The 15,686-nt window shown below is 41.6% G+C and overlaps 1 long non-coding RNA gene and 6 other non-coding genes across 11 annotated transcripts in view; all 7 read left to right on the top strand.

Annotated features, from left to right (window-relative positions):
- LOC121891814 overlaps positions 1-15,686 on the top strand; it is a 31,239-nt gene that overhangs the window by 13,962 nt on the left and 1,591 nt on the right. The window contains exons 1-3 of one of the 5 annotated variants that reach the window (XR_006094173.1): positions 594-6,225; positions 7,683-7,808; positions 7,949-15,448. This is a non-coding gene — a long non-coding RNA (uncharacterized LOC121891814). Of the gene's footprint in view, positions 1-593; positions 6,226-7,682; positions 15,449-15,686 lie in introns of those variants that run through there. The other 4 variants (XR_006094174.1, XR_006094171.1, XR_006094170.1 and 1 more) reach the window with 4 other exon arrangements.
- Positions 1,997-2,067, top strand: trnag-gcc. The gene has a single exon. It is a non-coding gene; the product is annotated as a tRNA-Gly (tRNA).
- Positions 3,839-3,911, top strand: trnam-cau. Its single transcript has one exon. It is a non-coding gene; the product is annotated as a tRNA-Met (tRNA).
- Positions 10,427-10,499, top strand: trnam-cau. Its single transcript has one exon. It is a non-coding gene; the product is annotated as a tRNA-Met (tRNA).
- trnam-cau lies at positions 11,077-11,149 on the top strand. The gene has a single exon. It is a non-coding gene; the product is annotated as a tRNA-Met (tRNA).
- Positions 14,226-14,298, top strand: trnam-cau. The gene has a single exon. It is a non-coding gene; the product is annotated as a tRNA-Met (tRNA).
- On the top strand, positions 14,633-14,705 carry trnam-cau. Its single transcript has one exon. It is a non-coding gene; the product is annotated as a tRNA-Met (tRNA).

The following is a 15,686-nucleotide window of genomic DNA, read 5'->3' as shown; positions in this document are numbered from 1 at the left end:
ACCTGAATAACAAACCAGGGCCTGGTGCTCTGTTTGGATCCACATGGAGAGCTGCGGCTAATGTTAGCTGAGAGGCTAGCAGAGCGTTAGCCACAGCATGGCGAGGGGGAAGCACAGCCAGGTAGCCTCTGCTAGCCTCCCAGCTAACGTTAGCCCCGGTTCTGCATGTGGATCCAACCAGAGCACCGAGCCCCGGTTTGTTATTCAAGTTAAAGTGGGAAGAAGCAGCAGGTCTGACAGGTAGCTTGAGTGAAGTGGAGCCTACGGAGGAAGCACCGGGACCATCAAGGTGAAACAGTCTGTGGAGGGAAGCACAGTCAGGCGGCAGAGGAGATGGCAACAAATCAGCCTCTCGTAATCAGCAGAAATGGCTGATGCCGATATTTCATTTTAGAGCTTTTATCGGCCAATACCGATGACGTGCCGATAATATTGTACATCCCTATTTAAAAGCTAAATATGTGTCCCTTCAGCATTTGGTAAAGATCAAGAACAGAGCTAAAAGAGAGTGAATATTGGACTTATGTCCATCAGGTGGCCAGAAACACGACTCCCAATGTTGCTCCGTAACTGCTGGATGTGGAAATAAGCAACTGTTTGCTAACAAGTTCAACATCAACTCAAAAGCTTATATTTTTGTGTTGTTTGAGACATTTCCAAGTCATGCCACACTAGAAGGAAACTGTGGTGGGAAGGAACAGTGGGAGAAGTGTTCCGGCATTGGAGTGGAAAAAGGGATCCTAGCATGTGAGCATTGGTGGTCCAGTGGTAGAATTCTCGCCTGCCACGCGGGAGGCCGGGGTTCGATTCGTGGCCAATGCAGCAAGGGTTCTGTGGCTTAAGGCACTCTGTAGACAGCGCAATGGGAAAGGGAATGAAGAGGAAATAATGAAACAATTACTGTCGCAGGTTATGCGAAATAAAAACTGGTTTGTAATATGTGTTGGTGTACCATATTGGAAGGCAAAAGTGTCTGCAGTTCTGAACCACCACACTTGTAGCCAGGGTGAAAAGCTGGCCATCATAGAGAGGGTAGAGACTTGAATATGGGTGTAATGACACACTTTCACAGTGTCTCCCATCAGGTATCATAACGTTGCACTCGATTGTAAACATGGAAAGTGGCAGAAGTAGAGTTTGAGTGAGAAGTCTGCAGTTCTGATGTTGGAAAGTTGTTGGGGTAGGGGTTTCTGTAGCTGTTAGAGGAGTACTTCTCATGACGTATACTGCTGCCCTAAATGTCCAACCAGAGCTGAGTATATAAATTATATGCTTTACACTAAACACACCCACAAGCTTCAGGCTTGTGAGAGGCAAGACAGAACCTGCTATTTTAAGTCTGTGTGTATTTGGGGCCGTACTGTGACAACTTCCAGGAGAGACACTTTGGTAGATGGTGAAATTTGTGAGACAATCCCATTTGCATGAGCCTGAAAACTCAGCAGTTTCAGTTTGCTGCAGGCGCAGTTTGAGGAGTTGTACTGTGAAAACTTGTCATCATTGGAATCTATTAAAACAACATAATTTCAAGCTGAACAGAGCTGCAGTTTTGGGGTATTGGTTGTTATGGTTTGTGGTAAGTGCTGACTGATTTTGACCTTTGTGAGGGAGTTCCACTGGGAGGCTTCTGGTGGTCTTTGTCTGTCAGTTTCAGTGAACTGAGTTTGTTTTATGGGGATTCACTGTAGGTTTTTTTTTTGTTAAAAGAGGTTTGGAAGATCCATAAAAGGTTAAATAAACCAGAGCCCCACCAGCCAGTAAAGCTCTCTTGCAAGAGACAGAACATACAAGATTTTACAGAGAGCACCAAAACAAGTGCATGAAACTCCACGTACACCAAACTATTCGCAGTTACTACCAAGAGAGAAATATCAGAGTAAGCTGGAGTTTTTGAGACATTTCCAAGTCATACCACACTAGAAGGAAACTGTGGCAGAAAGGAACAAAGTTAAAAACTTTCCAATGCCACAGCGGGAAAAGAAGTTTAAGTATATGAGCATTGGTGGTTCAGTGGTAGAATTCTCGCCTGCCACGCGGGAGGCCCGGGTTCGATTCCCGGCCAATGCAACAGGCGTTTTGAGGCTTAGGGCAATCTGTAGGTGACACAAAGAGAAATGCAATGAAGAGAAAATGGTAAAACAAGAAGTGCATGCATCATGTCCTGGATTATGCGAAATAAGAATTGATTCGTAAGATTTGTTGTCAGACCATGTTGGCGAAAGTGTCTACAGTTCTGAACCACCACACTCGTAGCCAGGGTGAAAAGCTGGCCATCATAGAGAGGGGAGAGACTTGAATATGGTTAGAATGACACACTTTCACAGTGTCTCCCATAAGGTATCATAATATTGCACTCGGTTGTAAACATAAAAAGTAGCAGAAGTAGAGTCTGAGTGAGAAGTCTGCAGTTCTGATGTCGGAAAGTTGTTGGGGTAGGGGTTTCTGTAGCTGTTAGAGGAGTACTTCTGATGACATATACTGGTGCCCTAAATGTCCAACCAGAACTGAGTATATAAATTATATGCTTTACACTAAACACACCCACAAGCTTCAGGCTTCTGAGAGGCAAGACAGAACCTGCTATTTTGAGTCTGTGTGTATTTGGGCCCGTAGTGTGACAACTTCCAGGAGAGACACTTTGGTAGATGGTGAAATTTGTGAGACAATCCCATTTGCATGAGCCTGAAAACTCAGCAATTTCGGTTTGCTGCAGGCGCAGTTTGAGAATTTGCGCTGTGAAAACTTGTCATCATTGGAATCTATTAAAACAACATAAATTCAAGCTGAACAGAGCTGCAGTTTTGGGGTATTGGTTGTTATGGGTTGTGGTAAGTGCTGACTGACGAACAGATAAACAGTTAGCAACTAGCTGGTGATCATAGTGGAGTGTTTAAAAGCTAAATATATTTCACTTCAGCATTCGGTAAAGATCAATCAACACTAAAAGAGAGTGAATATTGGACTTAGGTCCATCATGGGCCAGAAACACGACTCCCAATGTTTGACAATGTTGCTCCATAACTGCTGGATGTGGAAATAAGCAACTGTTTGCTAACAAGTTCAACATCAACTTAAAGGCTTATGATAGGTTTGTGTTGTGCTCACAACTTGTTTCCGCTGCCCCCATGTGGCCAAAAAAAAAATCATGGAGGTTTAAATAATGTGGGAAATGTCAATTGTAGAAGGACGCAATGGGAAATGGATTTGCGGGGAAAACAAAAGCATATGGCCCTAAAAAATCATTCATTTTGAACTTCAAGTGAGCCTCGCAGTAGGCAGGGCGTCAGTCTCATAATCTGAAGGTCGTGAGTTCGAGCCTCACATGGGGCATGTGTTTTGATACATGTATGGTTTCAACTGAAATCATGTATTATCAGATACACAGGTCCTTCCTTGGTTCACTCTTACCATTCTCATAGTGTCACTTTGAGCCAGAGCAGGCAGCTCTGCAGCAAATAGCCAAAGAATTAACAGCTAACTGGTGAACACAGTGGAGTCTTTAGAAGCTAAATATATTTCCCTTCAAGAGTCGATAAAGATCAAGAACAGAGCTAAAAGAGAGTGAATATTGGACTTACATTCATCAGGGGGCTAGAAACACGACTGCCATGTGGAAATAAGCAATTTTTTGTTTAATGTATCAACTTAAAAGGTTATGATAGGTGTGTGTTTTGTTCACAACTTGTTTCCGCTGCCTCCAGGTGGCCATAAAAACAGTTCATGGAGGTTTAAATAATGTGGGAAATGCTGATTGTAGAAGGACGCAATGGGAAATGGATTTGCGGGGAAAACAAAAGCATATGGCCCTGAAAAATCATCCATTTTAATCATCAAGTGAGCCTCGTTGGCGCAGTAGGCAGCGCGTCAGTCTCATAATCTGAAGGTTGTGAGTTCGAGCCTCACACGGGGCATGTGTTTTGATACATGTGTGCTCACAACTTGTTTCTGCTGCCCTGAAGTGGCCAAAAAAAAAGCAGCTCATGGAGGTTTAAATAATGTGGGAGATGCTGTAGAAAGACACAATGGGAAATGGGTTTGAAGGTAAACAGAAGCATATGGCCCTGAACACCCATCCATTTTGAACACCCTGAGGGCCTTGTTGGCAGTACCCGACAGCCGCTAGTCTATACAGATATGGCTAATCAAATCACGAATTCCATCATTTGACAACTAATCATGGTTCGTGGTCCATCTTTCTAAACGCCTCGCAAATGGCAAGATCCAACTTTGATAGGACAATCAAATCATGCGTTCCATCTTTGAACAACCAATCATGTCAAGTGGGCTTCAACGTTGCTGCCGCCATTTTTTGCTGCGGTTTTCGGTTGGTAAGTTAAAACCTCTATGTTCTTGTCTGAGTTGCATTGAATTTGATTCCAATTAAATAGTCTATGTTTATTTTAATTGCTGCCACTCACGTAAATGTCACCACTTCATATAATCACTAAATTTGCAAGGCCAACGTTACATCTGTGGCATTAACCATTTAAAAAACATCTAAAAGTAGCTACCTAACTTTAACTAGCTAACTATTCCAGACCCGGGTGACCAGATGCCCCATTTTCATCTGAACAATCCTGGTTTTACTAGTTTGTCCAGGTGTCCGTATCATTCTAAAAATTATGTAAATATGTCCCAATTACATATGTAATGCATGCTGACGCACACACTTATAAACACCAAAACAATACACCTGTGCACTGTATTTGGTGACCTGTCAGATTCTGTGGCCTGCAGTGCTGGAAGAAGTACTCAGATCCTTAGCTTTAGTAAAAGAATCAGTACCACAATGTAAAAATACTTAATTACAAGTAAAAACCCTGCATTTAAAATCCTACACAAGTAAAAGTATTACCAACTAAAATTTACTCAAAGTACGAAAGTAAGTACTAATTTTGCAGAAAATCGGACACAGCAGGATTTTTACTTGTAATTAAGTATTTTTGCATTGTGGTGTTGATACTTTTACTTAAGGTCTGGCCGAGGTCATTTTCCTCTACAGGTGCCTGGCCAACAAGTGCAGGCAACAAGCCTGTTCCTAGGCAAAAAAGATGCCATGACCTTTGTCATAAGGTAAAATGATGATCCAAAAAACTCTGACACAATACACTCAATTTTGTTTTGTCTTGTTTAGACAATTTTTGATAGAAATGGTATTCTACACTTTCTTTTACTTGGAGGGCATGGACAGAGAGCAGATGCATACAAATATATAGCACACAAACAGAAAGTGAACCAAAAATTTAGATCTAACAGACAATAGGTACTAATCAGGTACAGTGTGGTGTTAACAAGATTGATTATGTTTTGTAAGACAAGAGTGAGATATTCTTTATAGTTACAGATTGAAAATTGCCCTCTGCAATTGAGGGGTCAAAGGACCCTGGTGAGAGAGCCACAGAGCTACTTGTGTGGATTTTATACTCACATGGTAACTATATTTAAATCTACAAGCTGCAAATGTAGATTCCAGTGTCAAGTTGACTGCTTACATTTGAAAGCACATTAGCAACTATGTTTCTATGTTTTCAGGAACCTTCCATTCACTAAGGTGGCTCCACACCATCATGCAGTGTAGTTACGTAGCAGTAAATCATCCTAGAAAACAAGTTCAACCAATCTAGAAAAGAGTTTTTAGTGACCAGCAATTATTTGTGTGTGTGGTTCAGTTTTTTATGCCGAGTACGTAATATAATGCCACATTTTGGTTTCAATCTACTATCTTGTTAAACTAATTGTTTAAGGCCCCTTGTAGTTTTATGAATTATTGCAGAAAGCATTTAACAATCCCTAAAAATAAAAATAAAATCCTTAAACAGTAGTTGAACTGAATAAGTAAAGTCAAAATTACTTTGCAGGAAGCAGTAGGGTACAGTCATCTGTAGCAATAAGACTTTAGACTTGTATCAGCTGTGGAGTGTGAATATTCTGGGAGGACTCGAGTGTTTTAATTTGGTACAGAATGCAGTAGTTTACCTCCAACCTGGATCGTTTGTGTTTGGCCATAGAGGCAACAGGTCTGTTCTTCAACAGAAGAAATAGCATTACTGTTATCATAAGGTAAAATTACACCGGGTAATTGAAACTTAAACTAACCAAAATACCCTAAAACAATATATTTGTTTTCAAATATGCATTGTTATGGTTTCTGCCTTCAGATAACTGATACCCCCTGCCGATGTGGATAAGGCACCGGCAGATGGCTGTCATCTGCCTCTGACCTAGGTATTGAACGGGTTCCCAAAATCTACACTTGAGACCATCGTAGCCTTGCATAGGGAAACAGAGTTCAGCCTGGCTTCTGTAATCACCAGCTGTCGTTGAACCTCTCTGAACGGGCCTATTTAGTCAGGAATGCCTGACAGCAGGGTCACAACGAAGTGTATTGGTGCATATAGGTGTTGGAGGTTTGAAAGTACTCTAAGATGACCCTTTAACAGGCTGTCTCTGGAGGAGGCCCGCTCCGTCAGTCAAGGGCACTTGTCCAGTTTTATAGGGCGGCTTCAATGCCCTGGCCCTAACATTTTAGCCAGTTAAACACCTATAATAAACCGTTCAACTGCTGTACTGAAATATACCTTTATCACATTTGCAGCAGATTGATCATTCAATCATTAAATCTAAATCTTTACAATTCTGTGAATTAATAAACATTGAAATTTTGTCCTTAGCAAATTTCATTATAAAGTTGTAATCTAAATTTAAATCTCATGTCAGCCATATCCCAGAGGGACGTCTTTGCTTACCTGGAAAGAGCTTCTAGAAGACCTCAGAGATGAGCACAAGTCAGGAACTTTGGAGTGTTTATAAAAATACAAACCAGTTTTATTTGGCTTTTTCAAAAATAAATAATGTATATGCAAAAAGTAAAAGTACACAAACTTGAGTAAAAAAAATCAAAGACGCAAAAAAGGCAAGCTGGCAAAAGGACCTCAAATGATGACTCAAAAAGGAAGCCCCCCCGTCTCCCTTGGCTTTTATACATCTCCGCCCATCTTTTACATCTCCCCCTTCTTACATTCCTACATCCATATATGGTCTTCCACCAGGACATCTACCAGCTACATGCTGATGTTTCATGACTTTCAACAAATCAGTGACCCTTCTTTGACTGTCACTTACAACACATTCCATGAAACATTGGAAACTTCTACTTGTTTACAACACATTCCATGAAACATTGGAAACTTCTACTTGTTTACGTTTGAGGTTAAAATTTAAGGATGTTTGCCAGGTGCAGAAAACCACAGCTTCTCCTTTGGCCTCAGGTTTTCTACTGGTTGTCTATGTCTTAGATGATTGATTGTGTTTGTGTAGTCTCACTTGAAAGTTCAGATGTAGTTCAGTAAAAATCCGCACAAATGGTGTATGACATTTGACCATGTTTTGACTTATCACCAATTATAATGAAATAATTTAGTCAGAGGCAGGTTTGAGTGGAGTTTGTCTCGGCCACTTATAGCGGAGCTTTCAACAGTATGCAACAGGCACTAACAGGTATTAAACACGTACAGAAGGTGGCAGTAATGTTTTTATTAAATTGCTCGTTAATTATGCTTTACATCTGTGTAAGGCAAAAGATTGTTGAAACGTGTTAGTGGATTCACACTCTAGACATAACCTCAGTTATATGTACATGCACCCTGCAAATGTAAATTATTGTGTTTCCTGTGACCCCACAGTTTCCTCCTGCTGCTTCAGCAAACACTGCTGGCCAGAGCACCCTTGCATCCAGTAATGTGTTAAGTCAGAAAGTCAAAGGGCCTCAACTTCAGTCTCCATCTTCACTCATTTCTCTTTTTAGACCAGTAAATCTATACATGAGCAACACAGACACAAATCAAATACACTGCAAGCCAGTTTGTTTTGTCATAACCAAAGCTTAACTAGACACAAGGAGATTGTGATGCTGCAGAGCCAGTCTTAAACATCTGTTTTATTTTTCCAGCATAACATACCAGGAATGGACAGTGTGGACGAATTGGCAGAGTTCCTGGTAGAGCTGCGTGCACAGACAGGCCTAACACTGACCAACCAGCAGGCCAGCACCATTGTGGGTCTGTGGCAGAACCTGGAACAATTTCATAAGGACAGAGTTGTGTATGCTGCTCAGCATCAGGACAGGTTGTTGACAGGCTGCTTTAGGAGCAAAGAAGGCAGTTTTTACTCCTGGTGTTGAGAGCACAAAGAGGTGTGTTCTGGGTTCAAGTGGTTCATCTGCTCAGTAGCCTCACTGCTGTCATCTTATTGAGACTATCTTTGTGAGGCTGTGCAACATTCACACAAGCCCCCAAAAATGGGAAAGCACAGCATGTCAAGATGGTCTCTTATTCTGCAGGACTACAAAAAAATAGGCAGCTGATTTTGTGCAATGGTATAATAATGCAGCAAACCACCCTTCTGGTTGAGGTAAACCAGACCACCCTCATCCATTGGTATAACCAACGGCTGGAGGGTCAGGAGGTCTCTGTGCTTCTGGAGGGGGGAACCACTGATACCTGTGAAGACACAGCCTGAGGTTCCTCCACAATATCAACATCAGCTGCACACTTACCACATGCCACCCAACACAGCTGGGCAGGCAAAAACCAGGTTTCAGCGGATCGAGCCTTCAGTTACCTCCACAGAGCCATCAGCCCCCCACCTTCAGTCACTTTCCACCCAGATCCAACCATCGACTCCTTCAGTGCAGCTTCCAGGTACCTCAGAATTGTCAGGAGCAAAATAAAGGCTGAGGCTTATTCATCCTAAGCCAACAGCACCACTGCCACAGCTGTTTTTGTAACTGGTCCCATGCCGCAGTTGTTGATGCCACCCAGTCCTATCCTTGAACCAAGTGCCACCAACACTACCTCTGACAGTCCTGCCAGTAACACAGCTGCACAAGTAAAACGTAGATACAACTAGACGATCACATGTAATACTTGCAGGAGGACAGTTTCACACACAAGAGACTGGCCATAGCCAATGCAAGGGCAGAATATATTGCCCAAATACAGAGACTCTTAGTAAAGAAGAGTGGCTTACTCACATTTTAACTTTTGATATTAATTTGAATATTTTTTGTGCTGAAACAAGTCAATCATCAGAAAATTGATTGAAATTCGAAGTTTGTGAAAATGAGAATTTTTTACATTTTTATTATTATTTTATCAGTCTCATTGACGAGAGAGCTCCACTCTAAGTGACCACATACCAAGGAGTTCATTTGTTGACTGTTAATACAAGTGGTCACAGCAATAATTTGCTTCCGCACCATCTGTTGCCACTTCTAAAACTATTTTCACACATCGCTGGAGCTTTATTTTTATCAATATGTTATATATTTTTCTTTAATATTTCTGAATGTAATTGACTTCAGGTACTTTACAGCCATGAAAACAACCACCCTGCATTTATAATTATAGTGTGTATTATTGAATGGAACTTGGAATCAGGTGGAAAGCATTCAGAGTTTTGTTTTTGTAAGGATTGAACGTTTTTAGCCTTTTTGGCAATGATTATTAACTGTATTGCTGGAGGGGAAAGGAAATCTTAGAAAATTTATGTAACTGTGTATGCAGCAAGGAGATTTCTGGGTGTTATGGGAGTGTCTGAAGAAGGTGTGCAGCAGCTGTTGAGAGATGCTTTTAGTTTCTCTTAAACACCTGAAAAGTAGAGAACTTATAGCAGAATGGGAAAAGGGTGGGAAGGAGTTATTATTTTATTTTAATTAGTCAGTTGAGAGTTTAGTTTAAATCCAGTAGATGGCGGTAATGCCACATTTTGGATGCCAAAAGCCACTATAAATCAAGAAGAAGAAGAACTGAACTTGCATTTTTAACACATTTTAACACTGCCTTTGTTTTCTCTTTCTTCCTTCCCTCCTGCTGACAGCATGTGATTGATTCAGGTACTACAGCCATGAAAACAATCACTCTGTGTTTATTATTATAAGTAATCATGTATTATTGAATTGAACTTGGATTTCAACAAATAACAACAAATTATAAACAATTGCCACAAGAAAAGCCTTCAACTTTTTGTGGCATTGGATGGGATTTGAACTCGGTCTGCCTTTGGTGTTTTCTCTTTCCTCCTTCCCCCCCTCGCCTCCCCTCTTCTTCCCCTTTTTATACAGATAATTGTTCCACAGCTTTTCTATTGAAAGAGGATTGAGCGATCTGTAGAGGCTTAAATACATTAGAGCCCCACCAGTCAGTTGAGCTCTCTGGCAAGAGACAGGACATTTTATTTAATTTTACAGAGACGTATCAGAAGATGCTGGGGAGACTTTTCCAACTCACTGACATAACACTAGAGAGAAAAAAGAACAAAAAATTTTTTTCCTGAATTTCTGAACTAAGGATGTTACATTGGGAAAGGGATTTGAGAGGAAACAGAAGCATACGGTCCTGAAAAACCAACAATTTTGAGTAACTTCTGGGCCTTGTTGGCGCAGTAGGCAGCGCGTCAGTCTCATAATCTGAAGGTCGTGAGTTCGAGCCTCACACGGGGCAGGAGTTTTGTTCTATCTGTGTTTCTGCCTGGAATCATGTACACTGAGATACAAAGGTGTTCATGGTGTACCAGCAGGTATGTTATGGTATTGAATTGTTTGTGCTGACTGCATTTGGCTAGATGCTAGACAGCCAAGCCACATAAAAGGTTTCCACTAAGATGCACCCATCCGTCAGTTTCAGTGAGCTCACTATGTTTTGAGGGGTATTCTCTTTTTCTGTCAAAAGAAGGTTGAACAATCCGTAGAGGCTTAAATACATTAGAGCCCCACCAGCCAGTTGAGCTGTCTTGCGAGAGACTGAACATGCAGGTTTTACAGAGACACCAAAACAAGAGTATGAAACTCAACATCTACATTAAACTTGCACTTGCAGTTTCTACCAGGAGAGATGCATCAGAAGATGCTGGGGTTTGTGAGACATTTCCAACTCACTGACATAACACCAGAGAGAAAAAGAAACAAACATAGTTTTTTTTCCTGAATTTCTGAGCTTAGGACGTTACATTGGGAAAGAGATTTGAGGGTAAACAGAAGCATATGGTCCTGGAAAACCATCAATTTTATATGAATTCTGGGCCTCGTTGGCACAGTAGGCAGCGCGTCAGTCTCATAATCTGAAGGTCGTGAGTTCGAGCCTCACATGGGGCATGTGTTTTGATCTATGCATGGTTTCAGCTGAAATCATGTATTATTAGATACACAGGTCCTTAATGGGTTTACTCTCACCCCTTTCATAGTGTCACTTTGAGCTGGAGCAGTTGGCTCTGCGACTAGCTAGTGAACATTGTGCAGCATTTAGAAGCTAAATATATTTCCCTTAAGGAGTTGGTAAAGATCAAGAACAGCGCAAAAAGATACTGGATATTGGACTTAATTTCATTGGGCGGCCAGAAACATGACTGTTGGATGTGGAAATAAGCAACTTTTTGCTAAGAAGTTAACCTTAAAAGGTTATGATAGGTGTATGTTGTGTTCGCAACTTGTTTCCGCTGCCCCCAAGTGGCCAAAAAAACAGTTCATGGAGGTTTAAATAATGTGGGAAATGCTGATTGTAGAAGGAGGCTATGGGAAATGGATTTGCTGGAAAGCAGAGGCAAACGGCCATGAAAAAACATCAATTTTGAAGGATTTTTGGGCTTCGTTGGTGCAGTAGACAGTGCGTCAGTCTCATAATCTGAAGGTAGTGAGCTTGTGCCTCACATGGGGCACATGTTTTGTCCCTTGTATGGTTCTGCCTGGAATTATATACAGTGAGAGATAAATGTGTTTAGGGGTTAACCAGCAGGGATGTTATGGTGTTGAATGGTTTGTGTTAAGTGCTGACTGTCTTTGACCAGAAATCTCTGACTAGATGCCTGGTAGCCCAGCCACCTCAGAGAGTTCTACTAAGAGGTTTCTGGTGGTCCTGGTTAAGTTGACAGTATCCAGTTGTCAATTTCAGTGAGCTCACTCTGCTTTGGAGGCACTCATTTTTTCTTGTCGAAAGAGGTTTGAATGTATCGAAGAGGCTTAAATACATGAGAGTCCCACCAGCCAGTAGAGACATCTTCAAGAGACTGAACATAAAAGATGTTTACAGCGAGCACCAAAAGAAGTGAGTTAATGAAACTCAGCATCTACATTAAACTGCACTCGCAGTTACTACCAGAAGAGATTCATCAGAAGATGCTGGGGTTTGTGAGACATCAGACATCAGTCTCCTAATCCGAAGGTCATGAGTTTGAGCCTCACACAGGGCAGATGCTTTCTTATATATTTCATCTGGAATCCTGCGTCAGCAACACAAGTCTTTATGGTGTACCAGCAGAGATGTTATGGTGTTGAATGGTTCATGTGTTACGTGTTGACTCCCTGTGACTAGAAAACTCTGGCTAGCCAAGCAATGTAAAGATGGCTGTATACTCCCTCAGACATGCTTGTCAGAAGACGACCATTAAACCCCGCCCCAACCAGCGGACATGGGGAAGCTGCACATGGCCATTTTCCTAACTTTCTGATATGGACAAACCAACATTACGCCCACTTTACGCAGTGATTGCCTAGCTGTGCGAAGGTAAGGGAGGAGCCAAGGTTTGAACTTTCTCTTGCTCTCATTTTTCATTCTTGACACAAGTATTTCTGTCACTTTTTATGTTAACAACCAAGTGCAACACAGTGACTGCCTACCAGGAGAGATTGTCTGAAAATATGTGCCATTATCCTCGTATCTGAACGATACTGTGTCTCCCCCACACCCCTCGCGTCTCTGTGACGTACGGCTTCTCACTCCGCGTTTTAGCGAAGCTGTTCGGAACAGGTACAGAACACCAGAGGGAAAGAGACAAAGTCTTGGGAAAAATGTTCCAGAGTTTCGGTGCTAAGGACACTGCGCTGACCAAGCCATGAGAAATGGATTTGAGTGAAAACAGAAGTTTTTGGACTTGTAAAACCATCTATTTTGTATATGTTCTAGGCCTCGTTGGCACGGTAGGCAGTGCGTCAGTCTCATAATCTGAAGGTCATGAGTTCGAGCCTCACACAGGGCAGGAGTTTTGTTCTGTCTGTGTCTCTGCCTGGAATCATGTACACTGAGATACAAAGGTGTTCATGGTGTACCAGCAGGGATGTTATGGTATTGAATGGTTTGTGCTGACTGCGTTTGGCTAGATGCTAGACAGCCAAGCCATGTAAAGGGTTTCCACTACGATGCACCCATCCGTCAGTTTCAGTGAGCCCACTCTATTTTGAGGGGGATTCTCTTTTTCTATCGAAAGAGGACTGAACAATTGATAGAGGCTTAAATACATTAGAGCCCCACCAGCCAGTTGAGCTCTCTGGCAAGACACCGAACATGCAGGTTTTGCAGAGACACCAAAACAAGAGCATGAAACTCAACATCTACATAAAACTGCACTCACAGTTTCTACCAGGAGAGATGCATCAGAAGATGCTGGGGTATGTGAGACATGTCCAACTCACTGACATAACACCAGAGAGAAAAAGAAACAAACCTAATTTTTTCCTGAATTTCTGAGCTAAGGACATTACATTGTAAAAGGGATTTGAGGGTAAACAGAAGCATAGGCCCTGAAAAACCATCAATTTTGTATGCTTTCTGGGCCTTGTTGACGCAGTAGGCAGCACGTCAGTCTCATAATCTGAAGGTCGTGAGTTTGAGCCTCACATGGGGCATGTATTTTGATACATGTATGTTTCAGCTGAAATCCTGTATTATCAGATACACAGGTCCTTCCTTGGTTCACTCTCACTGCTCTCATAGTGTCGCTTTGAGCCGGAGCAGGCAGCTCTGCAGCAAACAGACAAATAGTTAGCGACTAGCTGGTGATTGGAGTGTTTAGAAGATAAATATATTTCGGGAAAAGATGAAGAACAAAGCTAAAAGAGTGGCCAGAAACACCATTCTAAATGGTTGATAATGTTGCAAGACAATTATTGCCTTCCAGGAGAGATTTTCGGAAAGCATGCGCTGTTATCCCCGTATTTGAACAATATTGCGTCTTGTGTGTTGGTGGTGGCGTGTGTTTTGGGTTCTGGTAAGACAATGAAATAAGATCCAGGAAGTCCAATTGGAGTAATGTATAAAAGAGATTATGTATACATTATCAAATAGGGTTATGTTGACATATGATGTTAATGCAGGGTATTTTTCCAACAGTTCACATATTGCATATTATTTTAAAGTGGAGACAACCAGTTGATTCCCTCTGGAATTGAGTTGGTGTGGGCCTCGTTGGCGCAGTAGGCAGCGCGTCAGTCTCATAATCTGAAGGTCGTGAGTTCGAGCCTCACACGGGGCAAATGTTATGTTACATATCTGAAATATTGTATGTACAATCAGACATACGAATTGGAGTGGCATCCTAGGATTTTTAGTTTCTGGTGGCTTTCTGCTTCCCTTCTGTTGCACTTTCATGCTAACAGACAGGCTTCAAACACTTAGAACATACAAAGTCTACTTGCTTAGTTCTTCCAGAGTTCTCCATGAGTGTTTTTTGAGACCTTCCTGCTTTTCAGAGTTTATGGTGTATATATACTCAGGGAAGGAAAAAGGAAATGGAGGGCAAATGGTGAAACAAACAAGGGACAGAAGCATCGGTGCATGAAGAACAATCCATCTTGGTTATGTCATGGGCCTCGTTGGCGCAGTAGGCAGCGCGTCAGTCTCATAATCTGAAGGTCGTGAGTTCGAGCCTCACACGGGGCAAATGTTTAGATAAAGTCAAGTGCTTCTTGGAATTATGTAAAGCCAGATACATAATCTGTGATGTCAGGGTCTTCCCAGCCTGAGATCAGCAATACAAACAATCAGTGGTTGAAATTTAGTGAGCATACAAATTAAGAGACCTTGTTGCACTTTGAGAGATTTACAAGCACATGTTGACACTTAATTTCACTTTGAAAACTTGACAGACAAAATCTGCAATTTTTGGCAGAAAAAAGGAAACAACAAGCTTTTCTAGCCAGTTTTTACAGCTACAGATGGTGAGTCTTTGATACTCAAGATAGTTACTTGGTGGAGTATCACTACAAGTCTCTCTGTGTTTCTCCTCTCTGGCAATCACATCATTAACGTGGGCCTTAAATGTCATGTGTCTGTTTCCATAATAAGGCTTCTGCTGATGTTCATGTGTTGGACGTTGCTAAGAGAGAGTGTAAATAGTGTCACAGCTGAGAGATGATCAGATGTGTCCGCAGTAATAAATTTCACCCTGAGGAAAATATCTGTGCTATTTTTCTTTGTAAAGGGCAATCGTTTGAAGAATTCTCTCCTGCGTTACAGCCATCCACATCTGCAAAGCCTGTTAACTGGTGCCAGAAAGTCAGGCTCAAGTCTCTCACCAGTGCGGTCAGGGGAGACAGTGTAGCTCTAGGTTATGTAAATACACCTACAGAAGACAAGAAGCCTAAGTGACATCTGTAAAATAAAGTGACTCTCCACCACTGATGGTAAGATTATGCAAGTACAAAATATACTAAGATTACTAGGAATGTAATTTCCAGTCGTTATCTTAAGTTTGAGCTACTGTGAAACACTGAATTTGCAGTAAATCATGTTTCAAAAAAATAAATAAAATGAAAGACTCAATGCAAATAACCAGTAAACATAAATATATATGTTCCTCTTTCACATATCTTTGATGGTCTAAGGATAAAGGGTGTCATGTTGTGCAGATTGTTAATCCCT

Source organism: Thunnus maccoyii, chromosome 24, assembly GCF_910596095.1.
Source record: "Thunnus maccoyii chromosome 24, fThuMac1.1, whole genome shotgun sequence".
Lineage (NCBI taxonomy): Eukaryota > Metazoa > Chordata > Actinopteri > Scombriformes > Scombridae > Thunnus > Thunnus maccoyii.
The sequence above is the reverse complement of the archived record's forward strand: the minus strand, read 5'-3'. Positions and strand labels throughout refer to the sequence as shown.